Source organism: Heptranchias perlo, chromosome 36 (assembly GCF_035084215.1).
Source record: "Heptranchias perlo isolate sHepPer1 chromosome 36, sHepPer1.hap1, whole genome shotgun sequence".
In the NCBI taxonomy this organism is placed as follows: Eukaryota; Metazoa; Chordata; class Chondrichthyes; order Hexanchiformes; family Hexanchidae; genus Heptranchias; species Heptranchias perlo.
The window spans coordinates 9,190,316-9,217,915 of NC_090360.1; the positions used below are offsets into that span (position 1 = coordinate 9,190,316).

Sequence of the window (27,600 nt, forward strand, 5' to 3'; positions counted from 1 at the left end):
GACATCGAGCCACATGAGGAGATATTAGGACAGGTGACCAAAAGCTTGGTCAAAGAGGTAGGTTTTAAGGAACGTCTTAAAGGAGGAGAGAGAGGCGGAGAGGATTCGGGAAGGAATTCCAGAGCCGAGGTAAAAGACAGCTGAAGGCACGGCCACCAATGGTAGGGCAAAGAAAATCAGGAGGCCAGAATTGGAGGAGCGCGGAGATCTCAGAGGGTTGTACGGCTGGAGGAAGTTACAGAGAAAGGGAGGGGCGAGACCATGGAGGGATTGGAAAACAAGGAAAGTAGACACGCTGAGCAGCCATCTTAGATTTTACCCAGCCTTATACAGGACACAATATATTCACAGGACATCACATAGTATGGAGGGGGAAGTGTACATATTGCGATACACAAGGTATCACGATTGTGTGGGACAGGCTGGATGGACTAAAGGCTCTTTTCCTTTCCGTCATTGTTCATACGTTCGTATTTATGTTTACACACAAAGCTTCTTCTGCCTCTACCTACCTTTCTACAGTGACAATACCATGGAATGTGTCAGAGTCCGCAACAGGATTCCAGGCGTCCGATGTATTTAGAGATTGTAAAATGTCAAAATGACTCAGGAATTAGTTTCTGCTACTGTAACTGGCCTTGCACCAGCAACTAGAACAGTGAAGGGCTGTTCAACATTGCTGGGTTAAGCATGCATTGGCAGTGTTCTGTGGAAATGGCAGCTTTTTTTAGGAAACCTATGGAATGCTGTATTAACCCTCATTGATGTAGTTGTGCATTATGAGATGTGTGCGCAAAGATAGTAAATCTGAGGGCTTAAGTAAAAATATTCTTGACTTCATGCTATGTAATGATACTGAGGCACTAATTGGCAAAAAGTCATGCAGCATAATGATCCACAATTTACAACGTCTGATTCCAAGTTTATTTAATTATTCTTCTCTTTCCCATCCTGTTACAATCCATGTGACTGCACACAATTTTGGAAAAAGGGAAAGCAAAAAGTGTGATTATTCATTTTGCATTGCGTGCTCCATTCAAGTACTGTAACACTTGCCTGCTTTGTCACTTTTAGTTCTGAACAGTGCAAAATAAGGAACATATTTAACATATCGTGAAAATGCGCCTGAGTTTTTAAAACACTTCCAATCTAAGAGGCGCAACAGAATGGCATTTTCCTGAAATTGCAGTGTGAGAACTTCCACCGTGAGCACATGATGGGAATATGGTTTGCTCCTGAACAGTTTGAAACAATCACTAACCTGTTCCAAGACTCGGTGGGTATGTCAATCAGAGCTGGCAATAGGGCCTCAACAAATGGATGGCAAGGGCCACTCCTGCTAACAATAACTCGAACACAGGCTGCAATTTATTTTTCTATTTGCAAAAAGCAGAGGGGTTGTCAAGTGAATACAGAGCCTTCTGGCTACATATGGTTTCCCACACTTTCAGTGAAACTACACAGAACAAAAAAAAACACTGGAGACGTGTGCACAGTAGAGCAGTATGAGGGAAGCTTTCCAGCTCATTAAGTACATGGTTAACAGCTTAACAAATGGGTTCAGCCGCATCATTGCAGGTGCATTTTCGACAGGCTCTTCAGTCGAGTGCAAGCTGTAATTCATCCCCACCTCACAGAAAGCACAGTGGGGTCACTTGTCGAGATTGCTCTCCCCCCCCCAGCAGGGAGCCACCCACCCCTCCCCCCACCCCGCCCGGCCGGCATCGATCGAGGAATTGTGGGTGTGTGGCATCCCCACAAGGATCCCCGGTATGTGCAGCTGGCAGATGAGGCTCCGGGCCTGTAGCATAAACGCGGAAAGTCGGCCTGAATCGTGGAGAGTGCCATTTCCTGCAAAAAGCACTAAAGAAAAGAGGGAGACACTTTTCACCCTCATTTAAGGCACTCTGAGTGAGCTCAGAGCAATTCCCCCTGCCCTTTCATTGGAATTTTCACCGTCACTTTGTTCAGGAGCAAATAAATTCAGATTAAAGCCAAACGGAGGAGGGTGTTTCGAAACTAGAATTAAGAGGTGAGCTCCAAATTAGATCTTAAATTGAAATCAATCTGAATACAGGCTGTTTGGGTACATTTGGGGGAGATTGGGATTCATAACTTTGCATCGATTTAGATCTGGATTTAGATTCTGATGGGGCTTTTTGAATCTGATAGATGTTCCTGGCCCGTAAGAATGTGGCTTTCGAGTAACCCAGAAAGAGATAAAGGCACATGCAAGGCAGAGGTTTGGTGACATTTTTCTACACAGTAATGGAAGCAATCATTGATCGGATCCATAGTCGATCTCGTGGAATTCCGTAATTACTTGAGCATCTGTTCATGATGGGGTACCTCATTTAAAGAATGAAATCGTTTTCAATCGGCCAGTGTTCCTGCTCCTGTAAACTACCCAGTGACTCTTGCTGGAAAAGGCAAGTGTGAGAGCGTCAGATAATGACAGCGATGTGTTCCACTCCACAGTTGAAGAACGCGGCAAGGCCCATGCATGAAAAATGAGCACTTGGGTGAAATGTCAAAGTGCTGTTTGGTTCATCACCTTTAGGAAAAGTAAAGAGAAAATTAGAAGATGAAAAAAACTCATCTCTATGTTTTAATAGGTTTGTTTCAAAAGAATCATGTAAAGAATCTTACAACACCAGGTTATAGTCCAACAATTTTATTTGAAAATCACAAGCTTTCGGAGATTATCTCCTTCGTCAGGTGAGCCACCTGACGAAGGAGATAATCTCCGAAAGCTTGTGATTTTCAAATAAAACTGTTGGACTATAACCTGGTGTTGTAAGATTCTTTACATTTGTCAACCCCAGTCCATCACCGGCATCTCCACATCAAAAGAATCAAAGTGAGGACTTTCAAATTCATCGTGATTTCAAATTCGTCGTGATTTCAAATTCATCGTGATTTCAAAACACATCATAATTTCAAAACGCATCATAACTTCAAACTCATCATAATTTCAAAATGCATTGTGATTTCAAACTCATCGTTATTTCAAACCCCCCTTTGCTGTAGCCATTAATTTCCGTGGAGAGTTGTTCTGTTAAGTATACAATAATAATTGTAATTTTATTTAAGCATACAGTTTTGCAGTCCTTACACAGTGTGCACCTAAGCAGATGATTAATTTCACTCCATTCTCACCTTTGCAAATGCTAATCTGTTCATTGTTCCTCTAAATGGATATTTTAACACCCTCATTATTCATTAGGTACGAGAGTTTACTCAGTGTGTCATATTTTGAACTTCTTTAAGTGATCCTACACCGTTGTTTTATTGTCAATACAAAATGGTACCAGTTTGATTGTGTGCTCCAGCATTCTTCACATGTACTTCACTTCAGTGTATTGTCTGGATAAGTGCATAAAATACTGTGGAAAATCACCTCACTTCACTGCAGACTGTTCCAATCCTTTCTATCTGACAGCTTGATTGGTCCTGTGATACAGCACTACATTCTTATTTACAGGGTCTGGGTTCAATATCATAGGAGCACTGGAACATAGGACTAGGAGTCGGCCAGTCAACCCCTGGAGCCTGTTCCACCATTCAATTAGATCATGATGTGGAGATGCCGGTGATGGACTGGGGTTGACAATTGTAAACAATTTTACAACACCAAGTTATAGTCCAACAATTTTATTTGAAAATCACAAGCTTTCGGAGGCTTCCTCCTTCCTCAGGTGAATGTCAAAAAATCCTCGAACCTTTCGCATTTATAAATCACAGAACAATACCTGGTGATTACAGATAGTCTTTCCAACTGCCCGTTGCCAAGGCAATCAAAGTGTTCAGACAGAGAGGTGTTACCTACAGGGCCACCGAATATACAAACAACCAAAAAAAAACAGAGAGAGAGAGAGAGAGGCAGAAACATAGAAACATCCGGAAGGAAGAGAAAGACAGCAAATGACCCGTTATATTAAAAACAGATAACTTTTGTTCGCTGGTGGGGTTACGCGTAGCGTGACATGAACCCAAGATCCCGGTTGAGGCCGTCCTCATGGGTGCGGAACTTGGCTATCAATTTCTGCTCGACGATTTTGCGTTGTCGTGTGTCGCGAAGGCCGCCTTGTAGTACGCTTACCCGAAGGTCAGTGGCTGAATGTCCTTGACTGCTGAAGTGTTCCCCGACTGGGAGGGAACCCTCCTGTCTGGCGATTGTTGCGCGGTGTCCGTTCATCCGTTGTCGCAGCGTCTGCATGGTCTCGCCAATGTACCATGCTCTGGGGCATCCTTTCCTGCAACGTATGAGGTAGACAACGTTGGCGGAGTCACAGGAGTATGAACCATGCACCTGGTGGGTGGTGTCCTCTCGTGTGATGGTGGTATCTGTATCGATGATCTGGCATGTCTTGTAGAGGTTGTTGATGATCTGGCATGTCTTGCAGAGACATGCCAGATCATCGACACAGATACCACCATCACACGAGAGGACACCACCCACCAGGTGCATGGTTCATACTCCTGTGACTCAGCCAACGTTGTCTACCTCATACGTTGCAGGAAAGGATGCCCCAGAGCATGGTACATTGGCGAGACCATGCAGACGCTGCGACAACGGATGAACGGACACCGCGCAACAATCGCCAGACAGGAGGGTTCCCTCCCAGTCGGGGAACACTTCAGCATTCAAGGACATTCAGCCACCGACCTTCGGGTAAGTGTACTCCAAGGCGGCCTTCGAGACACACGACAACGCAAAATCGTCGAGCAGAAATTGATAGCCAAGTTCCGCACCCATGAGGACGGCCTCAACCGGGATCTTGGGTTCATGTCACGCTATACGTAACCCCACCAGCGAACAAAAGTTATCTGTTTTTAATATAACGGGTCATTTGCTATCTTTCTCTTCCTTCCGGATGTTTCTATGTTTCTGCCTCTCTCTCTCTCTCTCTCTCTGTTTTTTTTTGGTTGTTTGTATATTCGGTGGCCCTGTAGGTAACACCTCTCTGTCTGAACACTTTGATTGCCTTGGCAACGGGCAGTTGGAAAGACTATCTGTAATCACCAGGTATTGTTCTGTGATTTATAAATGCGAAAGGTTCGAGGATTTCTTGACATTCACCTGAGGAAGGAGGAAGCCTCCGAAAGCTTGTGATTTTCAAATAAAATTGTTGGACTATAACTTGGTGTTGTAAAATTGTTTACAATTAGATCATGGCAGAGCTGGACCGTAACTCCATCTACCCACCTCGGTTCTGTAACCCTTAATACCCTTGCCTAACAAACCTTACCCAAACCTAACTACCCTTGACCCCCAGCCTCAACAGCTTTTTGGGGGAGAGTTCCAGATTTCCACTACCCTTTGTGTGAAGAAGTGCTTCCTGACATCACCCCTGAACGGCCTAGCCCTAATTTTAAGGTCATGCCCCCTTGTTCTGGACTCCCCCACCAAAGGAAATAGTTTCTCTCTATCTACCCTATCAAATCCTTTAATCATAATCACCTCAATTAGATCGCCCTTTAATCTTCTATACTCAAGGGAACACAAACCTAGTCTTATGCAACCTGTCTTCATAATTTAACCCTTTTAGCCCCAGTATCATTCTGGTGAATCTGCGCTGCACCCTTGGAGCCTGGAAATGGCATACAAGTGGAAATAAGGAAAACAATGGCCCCTCAGCTCATCTTGCTAGCCACATCCAGATATAGAAAAACGTAAATACTGGAAATCTAAAATAAAAACAGAAAGTAGTGGAATTACACAGTGGGTCAGTCAGCGTCCGTAGAGAGAAAAGACAGGTTAAAGTTTCCAGCGTAATCTTTTGTGGGAACCAAACATTAATGTCGGCCACATTCCAAGAACAAATATAAAAACAATTCATCTTCCTTCCTCCCTTGGGATCAATCCACCTCCTCATTAAATCCACCGTATATCCATTTCTTTTTATGAATGAACGCTTCATCCAAGTCCATATTCATTTTGTTAAACAGCAGTTAATTCCACATTTTAATAACTGAGTGTTAAGCAGTCACTTCTTGAGCTGAAGTGTAATCTGAAGTGTAAGCTTATAATCTAGTTCTTAGCGAGTTCTCTTCACTTACTTCAGTAGAAATAAATTCTCAACGTTAACCTCACTGATTCTCCTCCCGATTACAGCAACTTGGATCACATTTCACCCCGTTACTCTTTTATTGAATGAGAGTAGCCTAACTTTGCAAATTATTGATTTAAGATCCTGTATCATTCCTGTTTTCCTCCCTTCAACTCTTTTCAATACCTTTTTTTACTAGGTATGGTGATCAAGTCTAGACATAATACTGTGGTTGAAGCGAGGATATATTAATGCTTCATAGAAGGAAATAAATAACTTGTATTTATATAGCTCCGTTCACATCCTCAGGGCATCCTAACGCATTTCGCAGCCAATGAATTCCTTTTGAAGTGTAATCACAGTTGTTTTGTAAGCAAACGCAGCAGTCAATTCAACAATACGACAAAGTCCCATAAACAGCAGTGAGTTGAATGACCAGTTCATTTGTTTTGGTGGTGTTGCTTCTTAGTGTCAGTATCAGCTGCTTGGGCATGTGTCAGTTGGGTTCAGTTATTAGCGTGCTTGCTTTTGAGGTTGTGGGTCCAAGTCCCACTCCCGAACGTAAGCGTGCAATCTAGGTTGACACTTTAGTGTATTTTAAACAGAGGCTATGTCTGCAGTTGAGGCAAGCATTAAAAGATCCCATGGCACTGTTTGAATAAGAGCAGAGAGTTTTCCTGGTATCCGAGCCAACATGTTTCCCTCAACCAACACCATTAAAAATAGATTTATGGCTCGCTCATCTCCTGCTTGTGAGTGAGACATTGCTATGCTCAAAATGTTTGTCTACATAATAACAGTCACTACACTTCAAAAAGTAATTTGTTCTGAGTGAATCACTTTGCAGTATTTGAGAGAAATGGTAAGACTTCTATATGCTCCAATACGGTATCTGCTTTGGGAACTACCGTACAATACGCTGAATTTCATTGTTTGGTCAACCAATACATTAAAATCTCTCTCTTGCTGCATCTTATTTAATGGTACAACCTTTACAGTCTTCTGTCTCCTCCAGCCCGACAACTCTCTGAGATCTCTGCACTCCACCAATTCTGGCCTTTTGCACATCCTCAATTTTAATTACTCCACCATTGGAGGCCGTGTCTTCAGCGGCCGAGGCCCTAAGCTCTGGAATTCCTTCCCTAAACCTCTCTGCCTTGCTATCTCCTTTAAGACGCTCCTTAAAACTTACCTCTTTGACCAAACTTTTGTCCTAATATCTCCTTATGTGGCTCAGTGTCAAAATTTGTTTGATAACGCGCCTGTGAGCACCTTGGGACATTTTACTACATTAAAGGCGCTATATAAATGCAAGTTGTTGTTGTTTAGCACTGCAAGTGCTGTCTCATACTGGGTCTAGTTCCATGGATCAGGTACCTCGCCTCTATTGCCATTCCTCATCTGTTCCCAACTTCAGGGTTCTGGTGTTTTTATTTTCATTCATTCATCAATCTGTCACATTTCCGTCACATCAGTGATGTGTTGTGATACTTTGAGCCTTAGTTACAGAGTCAGTGAGAAGGTCAGACAGGAAAGGGCATTTGTAGGACTCTCTAAACATCAAAACTAACACAGACATATAGAGTGCTTGAGAATGATAATTGACATTGACATCAATCCATGACTTTTAGAATGACCAATGAGCCTAGAAATTAGTGCGGGCTATATCAGTGGACAGATGCTTAGTGCATTTAAGATAACTTTCCTTTAGAACATAAGAACATAAGAAATTGGAGCAGGAGTAGGCCAATCGGCCCCTCGAGCCTGCTCCGCCATTCAATAAGATCATGGCTGATCTGATCCCAACCACAAATCTAAAGAACACAAGAAGTCGGAGCAGGACCCGGCCACATAGCCCCTGGGCCCTCTCCGCCACCCACAGGGCATTGACCGATCCGAACTCAGCTTCATGTCCAATTTCCTGCCCGCTCCCCATAACCCCTAATTCCCTTTACTTCTAGGAAACTGTCTATTTCTGTTTTAAATTTATCTAATGATGTAGCTGCCACAGCTTCCTGGGGCAGCAAATTCCACAGACCTACCACCCTCTGAGTGAAGAAGTTTCTCCTCATCTCAGTTTTGAAAGAGCAGCCCCTTATTCTAAGATTATGCCCCCTAGTTCTAGTTTCACCCATCTTTGGGAACATCCTTACTGCATCCACCCGATCAAGACCCTTCACAATCTTATATGTTTCAATAAGATCGCCTCTCATTCTTCTGAACTCCAATGAGTAGAGTCCCAATCTACTCAACCTCTCCTCATATGTCCGCCCCCTCATCCCCGGGATTAACCGAGTGAACCTTCTTTGTACTGCCTCGAGAGCAAGTATGTCTTTTCTTAAGTATGGAGACCAAAACTGTATGCAGTATTCCAGGTGCGGTCTCACCAATACCTTATATAACTGCAGCAATACCTCCTTGTTTTTATATTCTATCCCCCTAGCAATAAAAGCCAACATTCCGTTGGCTTTCTTGATCACCTGCTGCACCTGCATACCAACTTTTTGATTTTCTTGCACTAGGACCCCCAGATCCCTTTGTACTGCAGTACTTTCCAGTCTCTCGCCATTAAGAAAATAACTTGCTCTCTGCTATTTTAATGCAGATGTTAATCTGTTTCGGTTAAATGGTTCAAATCTTCCGCTAAAAGAGCAGACACAGGAATGTCATACCAAGGTGTGACAGTTGGGGATACTGAAAGAATTGTTTATTTTTCCCATTTGACACCGTCTTGAAAGCAGAAATGTCTTCAACAGACAACAAGCTGAACATTGCTCTTCACGAGCTAATCACGGGCTATCTCTAGGTTACTAGAAGTTTCTAGGAGAGTTCACTTGCTGTTGGTTTAACCATGTCTTTGCTGCTTTCAATCTGTGGGAATTCTCTGCCACAAATTGAGCCAGCAATGAAAAGAGATCTGCACCAATCCTCCAAATCAGCAGTTATCTGCAATTAGGAACTGGTTAAACAACTTGAAAACACTAACTAATTACTCAACAAATTGGGGCATTACTAAGTGAAAACCAGTTTGACAGGGCATGAAGCCACAAACCCTTCTGCAAGGACTGAGGGAGAGAACGTAATGATCTAAGGGACAAACATCTTCCCCTCCCCTCCCCTTTCAGCTTTCCAAAGGGACCGTTCCCCCCACGGCACCCTGGTCCACTCTTCCATCACCCCCAACACCTGCTCTCCTTCCCACAGCACCTTCCCGTGCAAACACAGGAGATGCACCATCTGCTTTTTCACCTCCTCCCTTCCCACCGTCCAGGGCCCCAAACACTCCTTCCAGGTGAAACAGCGGTTTACTTGTACTTCTTTCAATTTAGTATACTGTATTCCCAGCTCACGAAGCGGTCTCTTCTACATTGGGGAGACCAAACGCAGATTGGGTGATCGCTTTGCTGAACACCTCCACTCTGTCCGCAAGCGTGACCCTGAACTTCCGGTCGCTTGCCATTTTAATTCTCCAACCAATTCCCACACTGACCTCTCTGTCCTCAGCCTCCTACACTGTTCCAGTGAAACTCAACGGAAGCTCGAGGAACAGCACCTCATCTTTCGTTAAGGCACTTTACAACCTTCCAGACTCAACACATTGATTTCAATAACTTCAGATCATAACCACTGCTCCCATTTTTTGGTAAACAATTTTACAACACCAAGTTATAGTCCAACAATTTTATTTGAAATTCACAAGCTTTCGGAGGCTTCCTCCTTCCTCAGGTGAATGTGGAAATCATTTTTTTGGACAGTAGGTGCTGGTAATGGTTCTGCTGTTGCCATTTACAGCTCCTCTAGACCCATCTTTTGTTTCTTTACTTGTCCCATTACCACCCTCCTTCCTTGCACCATCATCCCTTTTGTCATTTAATCACTCCTGCCCTCCACCCTATCACAGACCTTCCCTTTTCTTCTTTCCTCCCCCCACCCTTTCTCTAGTTCTGTACTTGCATAAAAACTGTGAAATCTTTAACTTCTTCCACTTCTGACAAAGCATTAACTCTGTTTCTTTTTCCACAGATGCTGCCTGACTTGGAGACCTGTGGAGGAGGGTGGGGGGGGGTGGGGGTAGGGGGAGGAGATGGTACTGTAATAAGCTACCTCATCTCTCCAGGCAACTGAGGCACTGCTCCAAGATGCTGAATTGTCTTGCCCTCTCATGTTGTTGCTTTTGGCCTAGAAATTGGATCGCGCTGCACCCAGTTTACTGGCGTAAAATGGGTGCCTATGTGCCCAATATGGCGGGTGGTGTCCGCGTGCTCATTCCGTTCCGGAAGTGCACCGCCCGCCATATTGGTTCGGGCTCCTCAGTAGGCGTCCGGGACGTGTGCCTGAAACTGCCATTAGGCCCACTGCATATGCAAATCGGGGGCCTAAGGCTTGTTTCAGGCCTGTTGGCCAAATTGGAGTGCGAATGACCATAGCAAGCGCCCTGTATGCTGCGGTCAGTTTTTTCAGGTGCTCAGCAGTCAAACCAGCGGTCCTCAGAGGGACTGCTGGACGCTGCCACCAGGAAGGTAAGTTTTAAGCTTTTTTTTAAACTTACCTTATTGTGGACCCAGGAGGAATTCCTCTTGGATCTGCAGTCACCCACCTGACGCCCTCAACCAGCGTCCGAGCTGGCCGATCTTGCAGCCCCTCGACGACCGGCGAGGTGCCTCTGGGGTCACGAATCGCACCCATAGCTTGCTGGTACTACCTTATTGAGGCCAGCGGACCAATTTGCAGTGATCCTGCCGCTGCCCTCTTTAGGCGCGATCCCATATGTCGGCCAAGATCTCATCCGCCCTGCTTGGTTCATTATTGGGCAGTAAACTGGGTGACACTGCAGATGTTCTGGGACAAATGGCAGCCTAAAACTGGGTGCCATGGTAACTTTGACTGCCACTGACAGTGCAGTCCAGTTGGTAGATATTGGCTGGAGGTTTTTCTGTAGCAAGTGGCATCGTTCACCTACTGTCTCTCTGCTAAATCATAGCCTCCTAAGGCACTGCTCTTTACGCAATCTGATGCCCATGGAACAATACACCCAATGGGTGGCATAACAACAGGCCCAAACAGTACACCTTTGGTGCCATCTGACATCACTGGCAACCCATTCCTCTTCGTCAGTCAAGTCCACTGGCGGGTGCGTCAGTAACCAAAGGACACAGATTTAAGATAATTGGCAAAAAAACCAGAGGGGAGATGAGGAGAATTGTTTTTTTATCACAGCGAGTTGTTATGATCTGGAATGCACTGCCTGAAAGGGTAGTGGAAGCAGATGCAATAGTAACTTTCAAAAGGGAATTGGGCATACGTTTGAAAAGGAAACATTTTCCCAGGGCTATGGGGAAAGAGCAGGGGGAGTGGAACTAAACGGTTGCTTTTTCAAAGATCCAGTACAGGCATGATGGGCAGAATGACCTCCTCCTGTGCTGCATGTGTCTATGATTCTAATTCCAGTGCCAGGGAAGCACTGAAGGCAATCCCCATTATGCAGTACATGCAGAATAACCTCTGTTAAAATCCTCGAGTTACACAGGACTGTTTCAGATGATACCTCAGCTCCCAATGCCTGAATTGTATGGGTGGAAAGAACACATCACACAAACAATACGCAAGCCCAGCAATTACTGGATCCCCCCTTAACTGGCAATTTTGCCAAATCTTATACCTGCATTGTGTGCATTAGCACATAAAATCTATCGCCCACTGCCAACAGTATGAACTGCAGCAGTCAATGATCAGGAACTGTGCCCGAACCTACATTCACCATTGTGTTGCTGTTTCTCCCTCAGTTACTGCTGCTATATTCCTTCACACTGATAGCAATTTCTAGGCTAAAGGCCCCTATTTACAGCTACTTGGCTTTGGTTTGGATGCTCTAGGGGTTCCGATAAAGCTATTTGGAGTTTCGTCTACTTTACAATGTACGTATTTAAAGCTTTGGATTGCAAAATAATTCAAATAGCAGTCTGACACTTCCAGACGGTCTGGTTTCGAGACTTTTTGACCATTTTTCCACTTGGAAAAGACTTGGAAAAAGTGTTATTCTTAAATTTTTTTTAAAAAAGTGAAGTATATTCATACAAGTTTAGAGGGAAAAAGCACCTAGACAGAAGTTAATATGCTAATGGTGGTTTCCCCAAGATTAACAATAAATAATTAATTACCTTGTCTCTGTGATGATAAATACCTCACACCCATAGTCTTGGGAAGTCTCTGGTCCTGGGAGCTTGGTAGGGGATGCCTGGCAACCCTTTCCTTCTGGCTGTGAACAGAAGGAGATAAAAAAAACTGACAGAAGCACAGGAAGTCACTCAATTATTTTAAAAAATAGAATGCTGCAAGGACATTCAGGTCCATCAAAGACGGCTAAGTCAAGTTTTAAAGAAAGAAAGAAAGACTTGCATTTATATAGTGCCTTTCATGGCCTCGGGATGTCCCAAAGCGTTTTACAGCCAATGAAGTACTTTTGAAGTGTAATCACTGTTGGAAGCACAAAGCTGCAAGGGCAAGTAATGGGCAGCCTCAGAAGACTAGCATGCAGGAGGGTAGTGAGGAGTTATTTTTGTCTAAGTCAAGTAAGATGACCCATTGCTGTGGGGAAGTGTGGCATGTTCATTATTTTGTATTATGTGACCACAAGCTATACTGTTTGAAGTAAGTGAATCCGTTTTTAACTGTTGCTCTGTACATTCACTTGCTGTGATATAAAACAGATTAATGATTTGTATTTGGGCTCGTCCTACCAAATATTTTCACGATCCATCTTTAAGGAGATTGAAGTACATGTGTGAAAGACAAATGTCCAGTTCAGATCACAAGGGGTTGCTTTTGTTGCACAAAAGATATTGGATAATACAGCACATCCTTAAACGTAAAATGCTTTAGACACTTTACAGGAGCATCTAGCACCACTGTACCTGAGAGAGTATCTGAAATAATTTGTAACACAGACAAATCTTTTCTTTTTCTGAAAGAAAAGCAGGAAATGCTGGAAAACCTCAACAGGTCAGGCAGCATCTGTGGAGAGAAGTGACAAATTAACGTTTGGGCTTTGGACCTTTCTTCAGAATTGGAAGATATTACAGATGAACAAGACAAGGAGAAGGGGAGGGAAAAAAAACACAATCACAAGCAAAAAGAAATAGAATGTCCTGTAAAGTGCGTAGGTGGAACACAGGAGATGGTTAAACGGCGGAATTGATATAAGCATGAGACAGTAGGAGGCGGAACGAGAGAAATCGAAGAAATTTAAGACTTGTACGAGACATAGAGAGTGTGTGAATAGCTAAAGGGGTGAGGATAGGCACATGGAAAGGAACCTGCAGTCTTCCAACAATTTTACTGCTGGAATTTTACAGGCATTTGCAGAGAAGAATTTCCAGTGGCAGCTACTCAGTGTACTTGGCAATAAAATAATACCAGGAAGGAATCTCAATCAGTAATCAGCACAATATATGGGGTCGCACTGTCGGAGGTAGAGGAAAGTCCTCATTGAGGAAAAACTCCTAAGCAGGCCCACTGATTTACAAATTCCATCTTCATTACAGGAATTTGGGGATTTTTACCAATTTGGGAACTGCATTTACAATTGGAACCACTGGTTTACGGTGACTGACAGAAGCCAAATTCCAGTTTTATGGGTCGAATTTCATGATTCCGTCCATTTCTCTGTCAAAGAGTGGACCTGCTCAGAAGTACAACTCCTTGCTGCAGTTCACCCAATGGCTTGTTTCTGCTTGTGGTACAGGATTGTCCCAGGTTCAATCCCCGGTCCCTGCTGAATTAGTAGATCTAAACCTGTGTATCAGTACAGCATTATAATTGGCCTCAGCACTCCCGTGCTAAGACAGGGGGAAAATAACTCAGCCAGGATTCTATCCTGTGATCCTTGCTGAAAAGTGCACTTGTGAACATTAAGGGAAGCCAGGAATGGGCCCAATGGTTAAATAGCTGGATGACATTCACTGTCCTGACACTGGGTGAGGCAAAAAGGACCTGTGGTGTCTATGGGATCACACCTCAGCACGAGTCCCCATCCTTAGGAGACAGTACTCATTGGGCAGCATTCCATAACTTGAGAAGCTGCTGGAGCAATACTTGGCTGAGTTCACGTGCTTTAGTATTCCTCACCAGTATTGAGGCAACCATGTCATGACGCATTTGTTTTCTGTTCCATTCTTTTCTATTCCACTTTTTCCCCTCCCCTCTCCTGACTTATGCTGGGATACGGTTCAGCCAGCAACAGTAGCCATCTGGTTTCGCATCCAAGTGGTCATTCTGTACTTGCTAGCGAGTGTCAGCAGACTAGCTAACTCCCTTACCCCTCTTCTCCTGAGTCTCATGTCAGATTATGGGTTTGATGTGAGCCTGAGTCTGATCCTATTTTCGTCCAATGCCCGTCCGCGCACACTTTTCAACGAAGGTCGTTAGGTAGCAATTGGCAAGAGGCATCCCCTTCACCTCCCGCCGCAGCTCAGGGACACCATTTTCAATGAGCCTGATGCCAACTTGCCTGTGATTAGTTAATTCAGCACAGGCCAAAGATCAAACCGGGGACCATTGTCCATTGCCACTGGCCGCACAGATGTGGAAATCATGGACAGGCTACCAAAGCCTTTCTGTCCACTAACATTATTAGATGGAAAGTTATGAGCAGTGTGCCCGTGATATCCCGAAATGCACAATCGATGGGTGAGGCTCCCCACTGGCAGTGGGCATTTGTAAAGTCAGCCCGTAAATGTTGGCTCCACAGTGTTGAAAAGCAAATCTTCATGGCAGCCTATGTACAAAACGTACTGTTAATTTTGTTACCCAGTCTAAATGCAGGGTAAGAGAACAAGACTTTTTGTCACACCTGTTGTGTAAGATGTCCAGTGTGATTTCTTCTTCTGAAATCTTGCCAGATGTGAAAATTGTGCAGGTTCTTCATGACTAGTATGTTCGCACTGCTGTGGAATGTGTGCTGGAACCATGCCCATCTTCGGCTGGATGTGTCTCGCTCTCTACATTCCAGAATGTGCTGGACTAAAATCGCTTTACAAGACGTGCCCAGCCCTGTTTCTCCCTGGTTTATCTCAGTTCAATGGCTCCTTATCTCACTGAAGATAAGACTAGTTAATGATATAACTATACTGTGAGAATACAATCATGTGGAGTGTCACCAGCTGGAATCCATGTGCATTCCTCACAATGAGAACAGATGAAGTTGACTGAGCCCCCAATATCAAACCATGGATATCAGCCGCTTGTGTGAGCCTCAGGTATTGTCATCTCCTCACACACTCGGTGTAAAAGCAGCAACGAGGATCAAGATTGAGAAATAACAAGTTCTTTTATATCAAGTCGGTGCTGCCAACTCGCAACTCTCAGTGGCAAAACTACTGAGGATAAAAGTACCTGGTTTTGTAAGCACAGCAGCAGCATGATCCAGTAAAGGCAAGAGAGCAACACACTTAGGTTGCAGTCTCGTGACCCAGACTAAAATATAAAATGCTTTAAGACTGACACTAGTGACCCCTCCCTAAATACAGACAAATCGAGATCCGTTAACCAAGGACAGACTGGGATTGGGCTTCTGATCTTCCTGATCTGTTCAGTACCATGTTTGGCATGGATTTGTCACCCGAGGCACCAGGGAACTTGAATTCCTTTGTTAGTTTCTCCCCATTCCATGCATCATTCCCTGTCTGAGAGGGCTGAGGGTCAGGGGAACTTCTGCCAAGCATCTGCCAATGCTCTTCTAATTGACCATCAGAAATGGGTCAGATGATTTGGGCACTGCTTCATCTTATTTTGCTTTACCCTCTCTCCCTTGTGACAAGTGGTTCACCTCCACTTGGCACTACTCTTGGGTGCACATCAGCATGTTCAAAAACTGACCGTGTTGCTATGGGTGCAGACCCAACGTGCTGCACCTGAGAATATGGATCCTCATCGAGCCAAGATGGCGACATAGCTTGGTCAACTCCTGGTTTCCATAGATCAGCGCAAATTCCAACGCTGGATTCACCAAAACAGGAGGTGCCATTCCCAACAGGTAGTTTACCCTCATTTAGTCCTGAGGTTCAATACCTGACTCACACGCAGTGCACTAACTTTGTGATTACTTGGTTGGCAAGGACATTCTCCACTGCGTGAACTGAGCCACGCACCCCAGAAAGATCCCAGGTTCGGTACACAGCCTATGGTGAAGCAGATGGTCTCAATCTTGAGTAATGGTGTGGGTGTTGCAATTTACCTTCGTGATCCTGCATTTGGGAGAGAAACGTCCCATTCCAGAGACTTGAGCACAAAATCTAGGCTGATGCTCCAGTGTAGTCCTAAGGGAGTGCTGCACTGTTGGAGGTGCCATCTTTTGGATGAGACATTTTGAACCAAGGCCCCAACTGCCCTCTCAGGTGGATGTTAAAAATCCCATGGCGCTATTTCAAAGAAGAGCAGGGGAGTTCTCCATGGTGTCCTGAACCAATATTTATCCCTCAACCAACATCACTAAAACAGATTAACTGGTCGTTATCATATTGCTGTTTGTAGGACCTTGCTGTGCACAAATTGGCTGCCATGTTTCCGACATTACAACAGTGACACTTCAAAAGTACTTCATTGGCTGTAAAGTGCTTTGGGATGCCTGAAGTCATGAAAGGCGCTATATAAATGCAAGTGTTTCTTTTCTTTCAGGCCTCCTGCTGCTGACTGCTATTCAGTTTTTCCGACTGGAAAGTACAGATGGGTGGAGGAAAAGGATTAAACTCTCTGTGACATGCCCATGGTTGAAAAGCTTGCCAACACTCATCGTCTAGGCTCACACATTATGACTGTCCATTGAGGTCTGGACGATGCAGAAGAGCAGATACCCTGGGAAAAGTTACCCAAGAGGAGTCAGTGCCTTCAGGAGGAGGGAAAAATCGCTATAAAAGAGTCAATATTTTTTGTGCAAAGGGTTCAGTTTTCCCAAGCTCCAGTGGGTAAAAGCATGGTGAAGTATAGAGTAAACAGAGCAGAAATTCTTAGGTTTGACCCCTGGTCTCTGCTTGGTTGGCTGGATGCAGCTGGAGCAGCAGTTGGGGGCACTAAGATTGACCTTAGTGCTCCTCAGTTAGAGAAGGAAACAAAAATGAAGCCATTCCTGATCGCAGTTCAGAGGACCTCTGCTGGAAAGTGCGTGTGTGTGTGTGTGTGTGTGTGTGTGGGGGTGTGTGTGTGGGGGTGAGAACAGGACTGGGATCAGATATCATGCCCTACATGACATTCACCGTCGAGGCACACACACACAATGGCTACCTAGGTAAGGGGCTATCTTCAGGGGATTTGAGAAAATCGGGGGAAAAAAAGTTAAAAGATATTTAACGATTTTCCTACAATGGATCCAGACCACTGAACACAGAAACAGTCGTCCAGCACAAACACCTCCCTGGAGTTTCCATGTGCCTACTCCAAGTTGTACGGTTAAACTGTTAGGTCTCACTGAAAGGCTGTATTGTTGCTTCAAACAAAACCTCTTTATCACTGCTTAATATTACAGCCACACCTGTGTTTAAATACACATTTCTGTGCATTGATTGACTGAACGATTCTAACAATATACATGGATCCTTTAAAAAAGAAATCACAAGTAAAAATCTAGTCATATAATAAAAGTTATGAATATTCTGGTATAAAATACGTTTTGATCCGTTGATGCCATATGAATATTTTGTAGCGGGGGGAAATTCCACTTCACACAAGAAATGTGCCAAAAGAAACATCTGGGAGTTGAACTATGCCCACCTCAGCCCCATGTGTACACGTGTCACTACAATCATTACGCAGGAAAAATGAACGGAAACTCATTTTGTTTCTTCGGTTTTTTTCCCCCCCCCCAAAAGAGAATCAGTAGAAACACAGATGTCTGCACATGAAAACAGGGCTTTACATAACATGTTCTGACATTAAATGGAGCATTTACACAAATATAACCAACTCGCCAAGGCTTGCAGTGATGCTTTCTAAGAGTCTGGCCAAGCTAAAATGTTCATCCATGTTGGTTTTCAAAGTCAGGCTGTAACTTTCTTCTTCGTTCTCTTCGGTAAATTCCAAAAGGTGCTGGTCCCTCCTCTAAATGTCCATCCTTCGTCCATTGACCATTGGCAGGAAAGCCCCATTTGGGGGCATCACAGTTGAGTCTGATCCTGGCCTCAATCAATGACCACACACGTGCACTCTCCACTATGAATCACTGTTCAGCAAGAGGGGTGGGTATCACAGCTGCTTCTTTCTGCCTCCTTCCTAGTCCAGGACTGTGGGGCCAACTTTACGACCCCAGCTGAGATCAACAAACTCAACATAGACCAGGACTCAAATCTTGTACTCTGCACACATCGCCGTTGTCAACTTAACCGTAGAGGAAAGCTGCATAACTTTCACATGTAATTGTTTATACTGCTGCAAGGAAAAGTGTAAATGATTGACATCATTTTACTGCCTCAGACAAGATTTTTGAGCTTGTGTTAGCACAACCTACCTCATTTAAGAATAACTTGCATTTATATAGTGCCTTTAACGTAGCAAAACATCCCACGGCGCTTCACAGGAGCGTTAGCAAACAAAATTTGACACCAAGCCACTTATAGATATTAGGACAGGTAAGCAAAAGCTTGGTCAAAGAGGTAGGTTATAAGGAGGAGAGAGAGGTAGAGAGGCGGAGAGGTTTACGGAGGGAATTCCAGAGATTAGGGCCTGGGCTGCTGAAGGCACGGCCGCCAATGGTGGAGCGATTAAAGTCAGGGATGCACAAGGGGCCAGACTTGTAGGGGCGCAGAGATCTCGGAGGGTTGTAGGGCTGGAGGAGGTTACAGAGATAAGGAGGGGCGAGGCTATGGAGGGATTTGAAAACAAGGGTAAATAAAACAATGGAGTCTCCTACTGGCTCCGTGAGTTTATCCAGTGAGTAGCTGAGTCATGCAGACTAGGAAGTCCCAGTTTGATCCCTGGTCTGTGCTGTTCGCTAATCTCAATGGGTAAATGGTATCAGCACCTGGGTTTTAGTGGTAGGATGTGGGGGGTTGGGTTGGTTTGGGGGGGGAAATCAGCCAGGGTTCCCATGTCTGATTGTTCTTCAGCAATCCTGGATATCGATGTCAGAGGAGAACAAGATTGGGTTTGGTTGTGATGGCCCTATGGTCGAATAGCCTGCCAGTACGAACCCCAAACTCTAACTCAATTATGTCTATTTAGGTGAGGTACCAGAAAGTGATTGGTGTTTATGGAGTTGTAACAGGAGGAACGAGTTAATGTCTTCAGGAGGTTGAAGGCAGGGAGAAAAAAAAACAAAAATACACGATGTGGGGAAGATTTTGTCTGTTCTTTTTAAAAACGATTTTATGATTTTGCCGCACATTGTGCACTGAGGAAATCTCCTCCCTAAATGGAGAACGTCAGGTCAGAAGACATGTTGGCAGCTCATGAGACCCATTAAACTGTGGGTCTTTGATACATAGGAACGGGAGTAGGCCATTCAGCCCCTCAAGCATGTTCTGCCAGTCAATGAGATCATGGCTGATCTGTATCCTAACTCCATCCACCCACCTTGGCTCCATATCCCTTAATACCCTTGGCTAGCAAAAATCTATCGATCTCCAATTTAAATTTATTAATTGAACTAGCATCTACTGCTTTTTGTGGGAGCGAATTCCACACATCTACCATCCTTTGTGAAGAAGTGTTTGCTATCTTCCCTGCTGAATGGCCTGGCTTTGATTTTAAGGTTAAGTTCCCTTGTCCTAGACTCCACCAGCAGAATACTTTTCTCTCTATCTCCCCTTTCAATTCCTTTCAAAAAGACATACAAATGTAGAAAAAGTCAAGGATGAGAAAAGACCATCTAACCCACCAAAGCTTGTCGTCTCGTACCTTAATGTTCCCACTTCAGCATTCAACTGTATTTTGGACATCTCTAATGTCGGTGTCTCTACTCCCTGATGTGGCAACTTGAACTAAACTTTTATCACCCTTTGCATGGAGACGTTCATTCTGATAACTAATTTAAATCTTTTTAAAAATTATTTTAATGTAATATTCTGGATTTACCTTATCCAAGCAATTTAATATTTTGTATATCTCAGCGAGGTTCACCCTCTTCTCTCTTGGTTGACTTTAACGGTTCCTCATTTCTCAACCTCTTTACACTTAGAATCATTTGTGTTGCACTTCTGTGCACCTCTCTAGTCCTTGCACATCTCTTTTGTAATATGTTGACCAGAATTGTATACAGTACTCCAAGATTGCTTTGTGCAGACTCAGTATAACTTCAGTAAACCACTCTTGCAACTGCATACCCCAGCATTTTATTAGCTTCTAAAAATTCCCTTCCCACATTCTCTCGGCACTATTACACAGAATTACATAGAATTTACAGCACAGCAACAGACCATTCCACCCAACTGGTCTACGCCTGGTTTTTATGCTCCACATGAGCCTTCTCTCACCTTACTTCATCTCACCCTTTTGACATATCCTTCTATTGCTTTCTCCCTCATGTACTTATCTAGTTTCCCCTTAAATGCATCTATGCTATTTGCCTCGTGAGTCTACCCGTTTTAAAGCTATTCTATTTCTCTTGTACTTATATCGCACCTTACTTTGCCCAACATGCAACACTTTGCATTTGTCAGTATTTAATTTAATCTACCATCTGTCTGCCTATTTGCATAAGTCCTTCTGCAAATCCTTAGCTGCCCTCTCAGTTTCTACTGCTTTCCCTGCAAATACAACAGTCTTGCATTTTGCTTCAATATTCAGGGCATGCAGAAATGACAGAGGTCCAAGCACTGACCCCTGCCGAACTCCACTCAACACCTTCCCCCAGTCCTTCAATACACCTCAGTGGTACTCTTGTTTCCTGTCCTTTAGCCAACTTCATATTCAGTCCTGTATTCTAAGCTGGATTCCCATGGCTTTCAGCTTAATTAGAAGTCTTTCATGCAGAACCTTGTCAAAAGCCAGTAAGGTCTCCAGAGTTTCCCAGCTTTATATTTCAGAGGACTGTCAGTTGCAGGAATGACGCCCGTCTGCAGTCAGTGACACTCGCCTACTGTAAACTCTCCTCGACTTTGCTAAACATCACATCCGTAACAGGCCGCCAGTTTACAATTTCTTATTCTCCTCTTCAGCCTACTGCTTGAAGGTCTTTGTGCACAGAGATTTCCTGCTTGTAAGCCAAAAAAAAAATCCCGCTTGTGAATAAAATGGGCGTGAGTATAAGAGATTTGTGGTGGAATCACAAATCCTATCTTGATGTTTGCAATTGCAAAGTGTTTTGGCACAAAGATTATATTTCATAATCTCAATGAAAGTATTGAGATTGCCACGATCAGAGTGGGCTAAACACGAGTTGTCCTCGGGCACCTCACCAATCCCTAGAGTAACTGTTTGGCTGTTCTGCATTGTGACTGTACTAACAGTGGCATTTTATGTCCTGATAAGAAGGACCCCCGGCAGTGTGACACAACCACAACAAATTCTTACTGATGCAACAGAGCTCACCCAACCATGCTGGGTGCTGTCTGCCTGGTGTGAAAGTGAGCTTCCATTTAACTTTATTAGCATGAATTGAAAGAGAAACATTTAACAGGGTACAGGGGAATGGGATTAAGTGCATCGCTCTTTCAGAGAGCTGGCATAGGAGGATGGACCGAATGGTCTTCTTCCGTGCTTTAAAATTGTATGATGCTAAGATTATACTGACATTTAGTTGCACTTTTATGGTCTTCCTGCCCCTTAATTTTCTCCCCATCTCTCCTGAAGGTGCACCTTTGTGCTGGGGCACAAATCTATTGGTGCTGAAAGCCCGTTCACATCTCACGCAAGGAGTCGATTCTTCACGTGGGATCCTTGACAATGTCAACCAGCTATTTGACCACAGAGGGCATCATAGCTAAGTCCAATCCTGCCCCCCTCTCTCTCTCTCTCACACACACACACACACACTAACAGGACTCGGTTCATTACAATCAGAATGTGGAGCAAGCCACGTCTGAATTTTTCCCCTCCCCACACTAAGACCACTTGCAGGGTGTCACCACACCTGGCTGACATCAGCTAATCTGGTCGCAATCGTGAATCAAACCCGAGGCCTTCCTGATATGACAATTATGGATAATGAAGGCCATTCAGCTCATCTCAATTCATCCATCCAGAGAGAGCCTACAGTTATCCCATTGTAGCTTACAATTGTTTCTTAAATGATTCCAGGGTTTTTGCCTCCATTACTCTGTTTGGAAGTTTATTCCATGTTGATCACTTTTTGTATGAAGAAAAATTTCCTGATATCAGTCCTAAAAGTACCCTTCTCCAGTTTGAACCTGTGTCCCTTGTTCTACTCCCGCAGTTCCATCTAAAGTAATAGTCCATCTTAATTTTTTCTATGCCCTTCACTATCTCGATGGGCCGAATGGCCTGCTTCTGTGCCATAAATTTCTATGATTCTATCTCGCACCAAGTTCCGTTCACCCATCACACCTGTGCTCACTGACCTACATTGGCTCCCAGTCCGGCAACGCCTTGATTTTAAAATTGTCATCCTTGTTTTCAAATCTCTCCAGAACCTCGCCCCTCCCTATCTCTGTAACCTCCTCCAGCCCTACAACCCCCCGAGATCTCTATGCTCCTCCAATTCTGGCTTCTTGCGCATCCCCGATTTTAATCGCTCCACCATTGGCGGCCGTGCCTTCAGCTGCCTAGGCCCTAAGCTCTGGAATGACCTCCCTAAATCTCTCCGCCTCTCTATCTCTCTCTCCTCCTTTAAGACGCTACTTAAAACCTACCTCTTTGACCAAGCTTTCGGTCACCTGTCGTAATATCTCCCTATGTGGCTCAGTGTCAAACTTTGTTTGATAATCACTCCTGTGAAGCACCTTGGGACATTTTATGACATTAAAGGCGCTATATAAATACAAGTTGTTGTTGTTGTTATACACCTCTAGAAGATCACACCTCTAACATCTCCTTGTCAGGCCGAGAAGCCCAAGCCTCTCCTCATAACTCAGATCCCTGACACTGTGGGTCAGCCTCGTGGATCTTTTCTACACTGCCTCCAGCGCTGAAATGTCTCTCTTGTTTCTTGGTCGCCAGGACTGGATGCTGTATTCAAGGTGCAGTCTGAACAGTTTGAGTCCTGACTAGGTCAGATACACAGCAGGAAGTACCATCAGTTTTACAGCATTAACAGTGGGACTGTAGGATGGTAACCCGACTATTTCGGCCCACTTGTGATTTTGTCACCGTGTTATATATGGTGGGCTACTGATTATGAAGACACGCCAACTCCATGGGGGCAACTTTTGTGTCCCTACTTCCCGATTTGCGCTTAAAAATAGAACAGTGGTGGGATCAAAATTACGCGACAGATGGAAGTGTTGCTGTAATGCCGAGTTGCCATGAATCCCAATTTCCGGACCTCCATCCTTGAGGCAGAGCTCCCGCCTTGAAACGTCCATATAGGCAAATCGGGATCAGATGAGGCAATCAGAACCCCCCCGATGCCATTTTCGTCTCTGCCTGCCTAACCCCTGCCAGTCCCTGTGCCCGCCCACCAACCATGGACGGACAAGTCGGGAGGAGGACAATTCCAGCAACAATTAAAGGGATCCTTAGCTGCAGTTGGGGAAAAGGTGGACGAAGCGTTTGGAGACATTTTTATGGCAGTCGCTTGTGGGTCTTGCACCTGAAAGGCGTTCAAATTTAATGCAGTTACCGCTGTTAGATTCTGCCAGAACGTTGCTCGCTGCTCTAAAGTGCTGCTTCTTTTCATTCCTGATGCTAATACCCCTCCCCTTTAAGGTGCTGGTGCAGGCCTTTCACTATTAGCCACCATTTTGACTTCCTGCCTCTAGATTGGCTATTGGAGCATGTTTCCCCGTGGCAGCTTGCCGACCACATTATAATGAGGACCCAGGACTAAAATAAATTGGGTCCCACATTGACGCCATTGGGTGTCCACATCCAGCCCACCCGATTTACGTGCAACACGAAAATCACTCCCCCGCCCGCCCTGTACCCATGTACCCATGTGCAGCCTATCCAGCCTGTTGCTTGAAGTTTTAAGCAGGTTTTATATGCAACATGGACACTATACAAATGCCATCCCCCCCATGCCACAGCACCGAAACAGATACAGTGAGCATTCTCCCAGAAAGACACGGACAAGTGCTTAACACTGTATCAATCAGATGAGATGTTAAGGCATTTGCCCAGTTTGGGTGATATGAACGATCCCATGGCACTATTCAAAGGGCGTTCTCCCGGTGCCCTGGTCGGCTTTCCTCCTTAACCAAAACCGCCCAAGGCAGATTAACTGGGCATTCATCTCAATGCTGTTTGTAGAATCTTGCTGTGCATGAAATGGCCGCCATTCTTGCTTACATAACAGCAGTCATTGTGCTTCAAAGTAAGTCATTGTAGGTGAAGTGCTTTGCAGATGCATCGGTGGTATGTGGTAAATAAAAGTCTTTCAAGTCCGTTTTATCTAAAAGAAAAACTCCCTTGGCTTGGGTTTCTGTAACTTTTCCCTTCCCCCACATATTGCTTAATCAAAATGCAAAATTGCTGCCTTTAGGAGACAGCTGCTTTAAGGGGGAATTGATATCTGTCTATCTATATTATATATACATTTCCAGGTTATTCAGTAAAGTACAATGTCAGGAAACCTGTCTAGTATTGAGAGCACTGCAGCAGCCTAAATAGCCCCAGGGAGGGCAGCAGCAATCTCAGTTTTCCAACACCACACCTTCACCGTCCTGTGCACTGTGCCACTGTTTGGACACGTAACCAGGCAACAGCCTGAACAAACAGTGCACCTGGCAGTTACAAACAGGAAACTTCTGTACATTAAAAGTCAAAAGCTTTACTCATGCACACACACACACACACACACACAGTGGGCAAGCACACAACTGGTGTCAATCTACAGGCCAAAGCCTCTGACTGGGAACAAGTTGGTTTCCTAAGCCTGGCCCCGATTGAGAATCACCTGCGTCTTGACCAGAGATGAACCCGGCCACAGACTTATCATGAATTGGTGTCAGTGAGAGTGTGCTGACGCATGAGCAGTCTGAGCAAGCTTAGCAAAGTAAATGCTTCATAGTTAGCTCTGCATGTGTTTCCTCCCCCCTCCAACCCTGTGCTGTTGACAGTGGCAGGTGGTAAGACAACCAGCCACGTGCACTGTATGGAACTGGGAGCTGACGCACAAATAGCAGGTTCTTTCCCCTTCCCCCTGTCCCCATTCACCCCTACAAAATTGCTTGCAAAAAAAAAAGCTCTCAGTTGTCTCCCCCATGCTTGAACCCATTAAAATGGCCATCCTTAACTATCTGGTCCTTTGCTTCCATTATTCTCCTTAGCAGCCTTGTACTGAAGCATTTGCTCGCTAGTCCCGTGGGTGACATTTCTTATCAGCAGTGCTGGATGCAGCAGAGGCTCAATGCCTGGAGCAGAGGGCGGATATATATTTCAACCATGTTTATAAATAGCAATCCAAAGTATCAGCTCTTAAATGAGCCAGTCATCTCACAAAACCTCCTCTTCTGCGTTCGAAATGATTTTATATTGCGGCCGCCACCTTCTTTAAAGGGTCACTGGTTTAAGGCATTTCAGTCATGTATGGCAGCAAACCCCCGATGACGCGGCTTCCTTAAATGAGCTTCTGGCCACATTTGAGAAAAGGAATGGGGGACTGATGCAGGACATGTTCACATGGAGTGGGACTGCTTGTAACCTGAGTTGGCATTTATGTAACGCTATCAGCAGAGCGGCTCCCTGCTTATCTTGAACTGTGGATGTTGCTTAGGAGATGCCAGCTTGGCGGGGTGGGGGGGAGTTGGTATGTGCTAATGCCAAGCATTGTCCTCTCCAGCGGAGGCTGGCGGGATGCCAACACACGTCAACATTTATACCTTCGAAGCAGGGTGTTCAAAGTAAATGAAATGTAGAGAACAGGACCTGAGTCGCACGGGGGGCTGCGTATGGGCCTGGCAATGGCTCCTCCAATGGGTCGTGCCAGGTGCTGCCATGTTTCCACAGGAAAGAAAATAGTCCATCACTAATCAGTGGGTGGAGTCAGTGTGGAACTGAGCAATGATGTGCCCCAAGTTTAAATATTTTAGTAAAAAGGACATGAAAACAAATATGCAGTCCTTTTCCCATTGGCTGCATTCACCAATGTAAATGGCCCGGCCTCCGTCGTTCTGACAGCTGTTGATCTGGGGTCTTTTGATTTGCCAATTGATCTGGCACTTTCACTAAATACAAGGGGAGGGGGGTCATTTTGACTTTGGGTGATAGTGTAAAACGGGCCTTCTCGATTCAGCCGCCCGTCACACATCTCTTCTGAATCGATAGTGCCCGTTTAACCCTGTTACCCAAAGTCAAAATTACCCCCATTGAGCTGGTTTGGATGAGCAGCTCGGAAAACAACAGCAGCAAACTGCGTCCCAGAGATGGGCAACATTGGACGTTGCTCTCACAGGAAGGAAACAGCTTTCCTGCTCTTCTGGCAGCAGCTCTTCTGCTCGAGGGCAGCTAATGCTTTCGGCCTATAGTCACTTGGTCATCTCCCATAGCCCGGAGCGTCAGACTCACACAGTCAGCCCCCTCCCCTCACCTATGGAGAGCGACGGTAGTCTGTAAGTATAGGGGACTGAGACTAATTGTAGCCGAGGTCAGCTGACACAACACAGGCCGGGAATGGAACCTGGAGTGTTCTGTTTCTAAGTCGGCGTTTTTACAATAGGTGTTCACTTTTATCCGGCTTAAATGTAGGGGGCATGATTAAGAAGTTTGCAGATGATACAAAAATTGGCCGTGTGGTTGATAGTGAGGAAGAAAGATGTAGACTGCAGGAATGGATTGGACAGGTGGGCAGAAAAGTGGCAAATGGAATTCAATCCACAGAAGTGTGAGGTAATGCATTTGGGGAGGGCAAACAAGGCAAGGGAGTACACAATAAATGGGAGGATACTGAGAGGTGTAGAGGAACAGAGGGACCTTGGAGTGTATGTCCACAGATCCCTGAATGTAGCAGGACAGGTAGATAAGGTGGTTAAGAAGGCATATGGAATACTTTCCTTTATTAGCTGAGGCATAGACTATAAGAGCAGGGAGGTTATGCTAGAACTGTATAAAACACTAGTTAGGTCACAGCTAGAGTACTGCGTACAGTTCTGGTCACCACATTACAGGAAAGATGTGATTGCACTGGAGGATTCAGAGGAGATTTATGAGGATGTTGCTAAGACTGGAGAATCTTCGATGTGAGGAAAGATTGAATAGGCTGGGGTTGCTTTCTTTGGAGCAGAGGAGGCTGAGAGGTGTATAAAATTATGAGGGACTTAGATAGAGTTGATAGGAAGGACCTATAGCCCTTTGCAGAGAGGTCAATAACCAGAGGGCACAGATTTAAAGTAATTGGTAGAAGGATTAGAGGGGAGTTGAGGAGAAATTTTTTCACCCAGAGGGTAGTAGGGGTCTGGAACTCACTACCTGAAAGGGTGGTAGAGACAGAAACCCTCAAAGTAAGGGC

At 44.8% G+C, this 27,600-nt stretch overlaps 1 long non-coding RNA gene across 1 annotated transcript in view; it reads right to left on the reverse strand.

The window, feature by feature from the left end:
* Positions 1-1,727: 1,727 nt before the first annotated feature.
* LOC137303950 (uncharacterized) overlaps positions 1,728-27,600 on the reverse strand; it is a 30,517-nt gene continuing 4,644 nt past the window's right edge. The window contains exons 2-3 of the long non-coding RNA XR_010958489.1: positions 12,212-12,309; positions 1,728-2,554 (exon numbers count right to left, since the gene is read on the reverse strand). This is a non-coding gene — a long non-coding RNA (uncharacterized lncRNA). The remainder of the gene's footprint in view (positions 2,555-12,211; positions 12,310-27,600) is intronic.